We start from the raw sequence: 10058 nt of genomic DNA on the forward strand, positions 1-10058 counted from the left end.
GAGAACCTTTTCAGTGTAGAAGTTTCTTCTAGCAGCCAGCCTAAACCTTTCCTGGTGCAACCTCAGACCATTTCTTCTTGTTCTGCCACTTGTAACTAGTGAGAAAAGACCAACTCCCACCTGGCACCAAACCTCCTTCCAGGGAGTTGCAGAGAGCAATGAGGTGTTCCCCACAATCTCCTTTCCCCCAGGCTGAACACCTCCAGTTCCCTCAGCTGCTCTCCAGACCCTGTACCAGCTTCATTGTCCTTCTCTAGACCTGCTCTAATGCCTCAAAATCTTTCACATAGGGAAGGGCTCAAAACTTCAGCTCCAGTTCTGCCACCCCAAGTGGTGAGCATATGGAGAAAATTCCTTACCTGGCCCTGCTGGTCACTCCAACTGCATCACATCTGCTGCTCTCCCAGCCCATGCTGCACCTCCCCCTTTTATCCCCCAAGCCCAGAGTGCCTGAGTTGGAGTCTCCTCCCACCCTAGGTGTGACCACTTTGCCCACTTCCCTATTTAATCGGCCCCAGGCTCACCAGAGGCTCCAAGTTTGCCCATCTGGGCAGAGGGATCCTCCTCCTGTGACCACAGGTGAGTGCCCATGGTGTGCACTGGGTGTCTGGGAGTGGGCATCCAAAGGCCGGGGGGCCTGGTGTGGCCCCCCGGTTGCTAGGGCTAGGCTTGATGACCTCTGTAACACCACCCACGGGTGCTGGCTGAGCTTCCCTCTGCTTGTCTGCTTCTGTCTGCTCACTTATCAAACCCTACAGAACACAGGAATGAATCTGTGGAGCATTTTGAGGATCACTGCAGCAGCCTGGAGGAGATGTCTGAGGATGCTGAAGAAGGAAGATGGAAAACTCAAGTCTCATGAACTCACTTTAATGTCAGAGTGCCTAAAACTCTCTTGTGCTTTGTAGGTAAGCTAGACCCAGCTTGATTCAGTGCCAGGTGAAATCCTGTCTGTGTTAGGACAGGTCAGGGCAGCAGATGACAATCACAGAACTTCCAGCTACAAAGCACCCATTTCTGGTTCTACAGAGAAGGTAAAAGTAGGTTCAAGCCTATGAAAATTCAACTTTCATTTAGCATATTTTGTGTGAGAAGTAGAGAAAGAATAAAAGTCTCCACTCCTTTTGCAAAGGCACTCCTTGTTCTTACAGTATGCACTTAAATATATCTTCCAATCTATTATGAATTTGAAAGAAGTATCTTCTCCTGCTTTTACTTCATGCAAAAGGTTAAATTGGTTTTCCCCTCTCTTTCCCTTTCTCTGCATTTCTTCATTTCATGAACTTAAGAGTTATCTGCAGACTGGGGCTCATTTTCTTTAATGTCCTTGTCAATGATCTGGATGAGGGAACTGAATACACCCTTAATAAGTTTGTAATCATCACCAAAATGGGTCAGTGTTGATCCGCTCGAAGGTAGGAAGGCTTTGCAGAGACTTTTGGGCAGGCTGAATTAATGGCCTAAGGTCAATTGTATAAGGTTTAAGAAGGCCAAGTGCAGGGTCCTGCATTTAGGTCAGGCCAACTCCTTACGACTATGCAGGCTTGAAGCAGTGGCTGGAAAGCATCCCAGAAACCAAAGACCATAAGGTGTTGATTTGCAGCCAGTTGAATATTAGCCAGCAGCTTGCTCAAGTGGCCAAGAAGGCTAACAGCATCCTGGCCTCCAACCAGCAGGAGTAGGGGGGTGATTGTGCCCTGCACTTGACACTGGTAAGGCTGCATCTGAAATACTGTGTTCAGTTTCAGGCCTCTCACTACAAGAAGGACTTTGTGGTGCCAAAGCAGGTCTAGATAATGGCAAAGAAGCTGAGTGGGTGAGAGAAGTAGGGTTGTTTAGTCTGCAGAGAAAAAAGGCTGAGTGGGCACTGCATCAGTCCCTGTAACTACCTGAACTTAGGTTGTAGTAAGGTGGAGGTCAGCCTCTTCTATCTAGTACCAAGTGATAGGATGACAGGGAATGGCCTCAAGTTGCACTAGGAGAGGTTTAGGTTGGCTATGAAAAGAAGATTCTTCCCTGAATTGTTCCTCAAAGAGTGGAATAGGCTCAAGGATGGTAGAATAGCCATCCTTGGACTTGTTTAAAAGACATAAATGTGGCATGATTTAGCAGCAGACTTGGTGGAGCTAGATAATGGTTGGACTAAATGATCTTAAAAGTCATTTCCAACCAGAACAGTTTTGAAATTCAGCTCATGAATCCTCATTATTCCACATGGCTGCTCGGGAGAAGAGACCAACCCCCACCTGGCTACAGCCTCCCTTCCGACAGCCTGTTATGTGCATTCATCTCATCTGCTAAATCTCTGCAATTCCTGCTGAAACACACCTGTTGCATCCTGAGGTCCTTACACTCCTAATCACACAGACACACAGCAGTAGTCTGTGGCTTCTTGCCAGTCCAGATGGAGCATCTTTTCCTTCCAATAAAAATTAGAGCTTGACTGCTGCATGCTTAAGTCTCACTCTGGCTGAAAGTCATTGAACCATAGTGAATCTTGAGGTTGGGCTGAAGATTGCTTCAAGCTATTCTGGTCTAGGCATGATCATTAGCATAAGGAAAAAGTGCATGCCTCAGCTGTCTGTTTTGTGAAATATTTGCAGACAAGGATAGCACTAGACAGGCATCCTTAGAAATTCACAACATAAGTATTTTGAACTAGGGACTCCATTTTAATCCCCTGTGTTTACAGAAGTGCCAAGAGAATAAATTAACTATTCCCTGCTTGACTGTCACATGAGTGAAGAAAAAAAGCATTAGATGTGCATACAGAAGTAGAGAGGACTGCACCCAGAGCCTTGTATACCTGAAAGCTGAGTTTGAGTACAGAACTACAGCCTCTGCTTGTATTTTAGTGGCTGAGGAGAATAAACCTTTCTTTCATGCATCAAGTGGGGCTGAGGGAGCTGGGGTTGTTTAGCCTGAAAAATAGGAGATTCAGGCATGACCTCATTGCTGTCTACAACTACCTGAAGGGAGGATGTAGCCAGGTGGGGGTTGGTCTCTTGTGCCAGGCAAGCAGCAATAGAACAAGGGGATACAGTCTCAAGTTGTGCTGGGGAAGGAATAGACTAGATGTTAGGAGGAAGTTGTTGCCAGAGAGAGTGATTGGCATTGGAATGGGCTGCCCAGGGAGGTGGTGGAGTTGCTGTCCCTGGAGGTGTTCAAGCTAAGCCTGGCTGAGGCACTTAGTGCCATGGTCTAGCTGATTGGTTAGGGCTGGGTGCTAGGTTGGAGTGGATGATCTTGGAGTTCTCTTCCAACCTGGTTGATTCTATGAACTATTCCCTGATATATATTGGTATGATGTTTCTTTGACCACTGTAGTGGTCAACTTTTTTTGTGATGCAAAGAACAATTTCTTTCACTGTATCTAAAGAAGTTAGGAGGAAGAAAAAAGGTTGACATCTCTGTATCTTCAAAACCCAAGCAATATTGAAATGAGCAGCATATTACAAAAATGGTGAAAGAAAAACAGCACTGTGAATTGAAATCAAGTCTGAGAACCTGAGGTGTTTTTAGCATCAAAACAAAGCTGTTATTTAAGCTAAAAGATGTTAAGGTTGACACTGTCCCTCTAAGCAAGCAGCGTCCTCAATCTACAGCATTTAATCTCACCCATCAAAACACAGTACTTGAAAATATCTGTATGGAAGAATTATTTATCTTTTGTGTTTTGTTTTGTTTTTTTCCTCTGGACTGATGAAAGGGTTTTGTTGTTTTTCAAACAGTACCCACGCAGCCTTGCTCAAGTTGTTAAAGATGCAAGTAGTGTTTAAAGCTTAAAGCACAATGAAAGAAACGTCTTTTTTGGAAACGGGGAGAAAGTGTCTATCTCAGTATATTAAGCAGGCAAATATATGACCTTAAGAAGTCTAGTTCCTAAAGTAAGTGCTTTCTTACTGCTTTTTTTTCCATAGAATCAACCAGGTTGGAAGAGACCTCCAAGATTATTCAGGCCAACCTGTTGCCCTGCCCGATCAACTAGACCATGGCACTAAGTGCCTCATCCAGGCTTTTCTTGAACACCTCCAGGGATGGTGACTCCACCTCCCTGGGCAGCCCATTCCAATGGCCTCCTTAAGCCAGACTAAGCACACACAGATGATCAGATCTTCAATTTCATTCCTAATATTGTGGGAGTCAGTATCACTGTGGAATACAATAATTCCTTTTGTATACCTAATTTTAGGTCTAAGTAATTGTTAAGGTTTTATTTCATTGTTAATCACAGCATAAAAAGAAAGAAGTGGGGAAGAAAAAGTAAAAACCTGTATGTTTTATGATTTTCTTGTGAAGGATGATGCAAAATCAATAATCTGTATCAATTTTGATATCTAGATGATTATTGTTAGTAACAATGAAAACCTGTGGGAATGCCAAGTGAAGAAGGATAATAACAGGTGGATGCTGACTTTGGTTCCCACCAGCTGCTGGCTACCTTATCTCAGAAAGGATAGATAACAGACACCTCGTTAATGAGAAAAACAAGGCATGGTTTATGCTGATGGAGTGGGTTGTCCTTGACTAATTATGCTAATGCATAGGCATGTGCCTTTATGCCCTGAAGGATATATCGAGAGATGAAATGATCAATAAAGGTCTCTGGCTTAATTCACATTGAATTGTCTGGAGTCCATGTGTCATTGCCTTTGATCACATTGATCTGTGGGGCCTTGGCCATGTTCCTGCAGCAAGCTAATCAGACTTCTGCAGCAAAAACTGTTTATCAACATTAAAACTCACCAGAAAACTTATTCACAAGGTTGAAAATGCACAGGTTGGAAATTCATACATGTAGAGCACAGGCAAAACGAGAGCACATTTTTCTTTAAGTAACAAATGCAAATATTATACTGGAAGAGGCTTTTAAGTATTTAGTCACAAAATTATTACCCAACTTGTGGGGGCTAGCCACAGACAATACCCAAATGGTTTCAGGGAAGCCTGTTTTGTTGGCTGCTGAGACTTGTTTCTTCCCAGGCTTCTGGAGAAAGGAGGCAATCTCTCACTTTGTCTTCTGGCTGATCTGTGTATCTCCAGGATTTTCAGGTGCAGGCAGGATGTCTTGCATAATGTCTCAGCATAATGTCATGCTGGGGGCTATAAAAGCTGACTGTGCACAGGCATTTGGAGCCTCCTCCTGATAAGCTCTCCAGGCAAATTCAGGATGTAAAATGAGGCAGCAGCAGCCTGTGCTACCTGCTTATCCCTTTTGTCAATATCCAGCCAGTGACTAGTGGGGCATTGGACAGGTTAGCCAGTTGGAATGGCACTTTGCCAGGCCTCACCATATTAGGTGATGGCAGGGCTTTCACCATCCCCTCCCATGGTTGCCTCCCCCAGCACAGGAGGAACAGGGGAACATGTCTGGGCAAGCCAACATGGACAAGCCCAGGTTTGTGCCATCAAGCCTAGCACCACAATTCTTTCAAATAAAAAATATATATATATTGCAGTGACTTCTGCTCTTAGCTACTCTTTTCAGAATGATCTATAGGTGAAACCCAAAATCTAATACTCTAATGCTTCAGCAGCCTGCTCAAGTTTCTATGCATCCCCAGTGTAATACACTTGTTTTATATGATTATACTGAGGAGCAAACCACTAAATGGGTGATAAGTTGGACTGGATGATCTTGGAGATCTCTTCCAACCTGGTTGATTCTATGATACCATGTTTGCCTGTCCATTCTTTAGTCCTGACCCATCAAGCCTCTCTCGGCTCTCTTTCCACACCTAGGCAGAACTCCACATGCTCTGTTTACTATCTCACATACAGTAGGCAACTCATTCTCCTTGTATTCCAATTCTATCTTTCCTAAAGAGCCTGTATCCCATTTTTGCAACATTCCAGTTATTAGAGCCATCCCACTAGTTTTGTGTAGAATCATAGAATCAACCAGGTTGGAAGACACCTCCAAGATCATCCAGTCCAACCCATCCCCCAGCCCTATCCAGTCAACTAGACCAAGAAGGTCATAGCTCTGTAACTACAAAGAGTCAAAGGCCAACCAAATTATCTTGCCTTGTTTCAGTGTGATCAAAACACAATTTAAGTTTGTAGATGTCACAATAATGAAAGTGGGATGTGGAAGTATAGAACAGAACATGCTCTTACAAATCAGCAGTTAGTGGTTTGTGATGTAGCTACAACAACATTCTGGATTAAAGCAGTGTAATTCCTGATAATAACACATTTTATTCAATTTAAGGCTGCAGTTTTACACCCATTTCACAGGAGCCAGTATTTTTTATCATTCCACTGACACACTTGGGAAGAAAGGAAACAGACATTTCTTCAACTGTTCTCCAGGTCTGAAAATAAAGAACAAAACTTGATACTATATAAAAGCTGGGAACGGTTGCTATGGAATTCAGTTCATTATGTTAACTGACAGGTTAGCAAGGAAAGAAGTAAAAGATAAGGCTGGTAGATAAAAGATGTCATTTCATGATGTAGTTTTTTCAGGAACAGTTTCTGAGTTCCCCATCTTGTCCCTGTTTGTGTTCCTCCACAAATGTGGTTCAGTGAAATTGTAGTGGTCAAAAAGGTGTCTTATTTCTAGTGCAGGTGGTATCAGTGACCCATTTTACAGCTGCCACTCAAGGCATTGTGTGGGTGATCTTTGATCAAAGGGAGCTAATGACATGGCTATGCCAAGCTGGCTTTGAAAGAAAAGCCATTGTCTCATGAAGATATGTCCTGGAGAGGAAGAGAGAAAGTGAGAGATGTAACTGATTCTTGTGGAACAATGAGTGCTAGTAAATGAGGGTGAAAAATTCACAACAGACCATAAAACAATTCCACACAGGAGTCTTTTAACTGAGGAAGGCAGATTTGAAAGTGGAATTTTTTTGCTTCAGAAGCCCTATGAGGAGAGGCTGAAGGAGCTGTGATTGTTTAGCCTGGAGAAGAGGAGGCTCAGGGGTGACCTCATTGCTGTCTACAACTACCTGAAGGAAGGCTGTAGCCAGGTGGGGTTGGTCTCTTCTGCCAGGCAAGCAGCAACAGAACAAGGGGACACAGTCTCAAGTTGTGCCAGATGGGGGTTGGGCTCTTCTCCCAGGCTGGAGAGGTGGGCACAAACCAACCTCATGAGGTTCAACAAGAGCAAGTGCAAGGTCTTGCATCTCGGTTGAGGCAATGCCAAGCACAACTCCAGGCTGGGCAGTGAGTGGCTGGAGAGCAGCCCTGAGGAGAGGGACTTGGGGGTGCTGCTGGATGAGAAGCTCAACATAAGTGAGCAGTGTGCACTTGCAGCCCGGAAAGGCAAGCAGAGCCTGGGCTGCATGAGGAGAAGTGTGGTCAGCAGGGCCAGGGAGGTGATTCTCCCACTCTACTGCACTCTGGTGAGACCCCACCTGGAGTACTGCATCCAGTTCTGGAGGCCCTGTTACAAGAGGGATGTGGAGATGCTGGAGCATGTCCAGAGAAGGACCGCGAGGATGCTCAGAGGGCTGCAGCAGCTCTGCTATGAGGACAGACTGAAAGAGTTGAGGCTGTGCAGTCTGCACAAGAGAAGGCTCCCAGGTGACCTTCTTGTGCCCTTCCAGGATCTGAAGGGGGCCTACAAAAAGGCTGGGAAGGGACTTTTTAGGGTGTCAGGGAGTGACAGGACTAGGGGGAATGGAGCAAAGCTGGAGGTGGGGAGATGCAGACTGGAGGTGAGGAGGGAGTTGTTCAGCATGAGAGTGGTGAGAGCCTGGAATGGGTTTCTCAGGTAGGTGGTTGAGGCCCCATGGCTGGAGATGATTAAGGCCAGGCTGGATGAGGCTGTGGGCAGTAAGGTCTAGGGTAGGCTGTCCATGCCCATGGCAGAGGGGTTGCAACTGCATGATCCTTGTGGTCCCTTCCAACCATGACTTATTCTGTGATTCTGTGATTCTGTGGTTCTGTGAACTGGACATAACCATTAAAACAAGAAGTGTTTTGGTGTGAGTTGCAGTTCATCTTATGTAAATCAGTGCAATTAATGAAGTCAGTAGATGTGAAAACGCAGGTATGTCTGCCTTTAACAAATGTATACTTTTGATTAGGGAGAGTGATAACTTTGTTAACTTGTGTCTCTTACAGTTAGTATGTTTTGTAATCCAAAATCTGCAGTTGCTACTAATGAGTTTGCTAAATGGAGAAAAGGCTGGGATAATCATCACTAGTGTAGTCTAAAAGCATATCAGACTTGAATATAACTGAGAAACCCAATCCAGTGTCTAAAACTGTTCCAAGGTTCTGTTTAGCATACAAATATATACGTAGCCCCAGGGATTTTGGCCACTTTTGTGAGTAAACAAGGCTTCAGTCTACGTGCTAAAAGATACAGCTTTAACACATTTTTATGAGCAGAGTTTGATGTATTCACATTTTTCTTACTGCAGACCTTGAAAATAATTAGTCATACTTTTGGCCTGGACAGCCTGCCACCATTACAATTATACAGATGGTTGCCTTTGTTTCATTATGGTACCTGTGTTCTTTTATGAACTGACCTTTTTCAGCCTGAAAACCAAACAGCCTGCATTCAGGGAAAAGACCATATGCAATGAATAAATATTTATTCATGGAGAATGTAATGTTTAAATTGGAATGAAAAGGTCTCCCAAAACTAAACATTATTCAATTATAAAAGGGCAAAACAAATGCCCAAATTAGTCTCAGACATAGCAGGCTTTCCACGTCAAACTGGAAGATATCATCTTAGAGCAATAGTCAAAGGAAGGTAAAATGTTTGCTTTCTTATTTGTTCCTGCTGACTAAATTCTCCTCATGCTTCCCTCAACTAAAATCAAGTTTATGTCATTGATACTGGAGCAATTGTTTGTTTCCCTCACCAGTAACAACCTCTTGAAGGAATTTCACAAGCATAGGACCAGTGTCTAGAAAAGAAGATTCTTTTCTGTTTCACTCTTACATGGTTTGTCTGAGTACTGTTGAGTGCTGTGTCCAGTTCTGGGCTCCTCAATTCAAGAGAGATGTTGAGGTGCTGGAAGGTGTCCAGAGAAGGGTGACAAAGTTGGTGAGGGGCCTGGAGCACAGCCCTGTGAGGAGAGGCTGAGGGAGCTGGGGGTGTGCAGCCTGCAGGAGAGGAGGCTCAGGGCAGAGCTCATTGCTGTCTACAACTACCTGAAGGGAGGCTGTAGCCAGGTGGGGTTGGTCTCTTCTGCCAGGCAACCAGCAATAGAACAAGGGGACAAAGTCTCAAGTTGTGCCAAGGGGGAAGTATAGGCTGGATGTTGTCAGGAAGTTGTTGTCAGAGAGAGTGATTGGCATTGGAATGGGCTGCCCAGAGAGCTGGTGGAGTTTCCGTCCCTGGAGGTGTTGAAGCAAAGCCTGTCTGAGGCACTTAGTGCCATGGTCTGGTTGCTTGGACAGGGCTGGGTGCTAGGTTGGTGTGGCTGATCTTGGAAGTCTCTTCCAACCTGGTTGATCCTATGATTCTATGAAAGTAAGTGTACTTGATGGAGAGCAGTTGACTACCATATATTAAGACATCTACTGTAAAGTGTAACTGATAGTGAAGAAATGTTGATCCAGTCTCACAGGATCATAGGCTGTCAGGGGTTGGAAGGCACCCAAAGAGATCATCCAGTCCAACTCCTCTGCCAGAGCAAGACCATACAATCTAGCTCAGGTCACAGAGGAATGCATCCAGATGTGTCTTGGAAGTCTCCAGAGGAGGAGACTCCACTGCCTCTCTGGGGATCATGTTCCAGTGGAGACTGGAGGACACTAGCTTTTATCTTCCTTTCCTGTGGTTGCTCTCTCCATTAGTAGAAGGAGGGAGAGTAGAAACCATGTCTGGACAAGCCAGGACATGTTTTAGGCCAATTCTGGCCTTCCATGACACAGCTGAACCAGACTGTGCATTTTGTTAGACCAGACTATGAATTTCTTCACCATAGCAGTCAGCTCTTGGTAATCTGTAGAAATGCCCCATCCAGTGGAGTGCAGCATATTCAAATATGACACTTTAATTTAGGATACGTGTGAAATTTGTTTCTTTTCCTCTGAATAAAATCATATGGCAAGCATTTTCATCATATAACAGTACACACAGA

General features: G+C 44.5%; 1 long non-coding RNA gene across 1 annotated transcript; it reads left to right on the forward strand.

Moving 5' to 3' along the window:
• The first annotated feature begins 762 nt into the window (after positions 1 to 762).
• LOC135175731 (uncharacterized) lies at positions 763 to 4625 on the forward strand. Its single transcript, XR_010302462.1, has 2 exons — positions 763 to 908; positions 3921 to 4625. It is a non-coding gene; the product is annotated as an uncharacterized LOC135175731 (long non-coding RNA).
• Positions 4626 to 10058: the final 5433 nt, after the last annotated feature.

This window comes from Pogoniulus pusillus, chromosome 5 (assembly GCF_015220805.1).
Source record: "Pogoniulus pusillus isolate bPogPus1 chromosome 5, bPogPus1.pri, whole genome shotgun sequence".
NCBI classification, from domain to species: Eukaryota; Metazoa; Chordata; class Aves; order Piciformes; family Lybiidae; genus Pogoniulus; species Pogoniulus pusillus.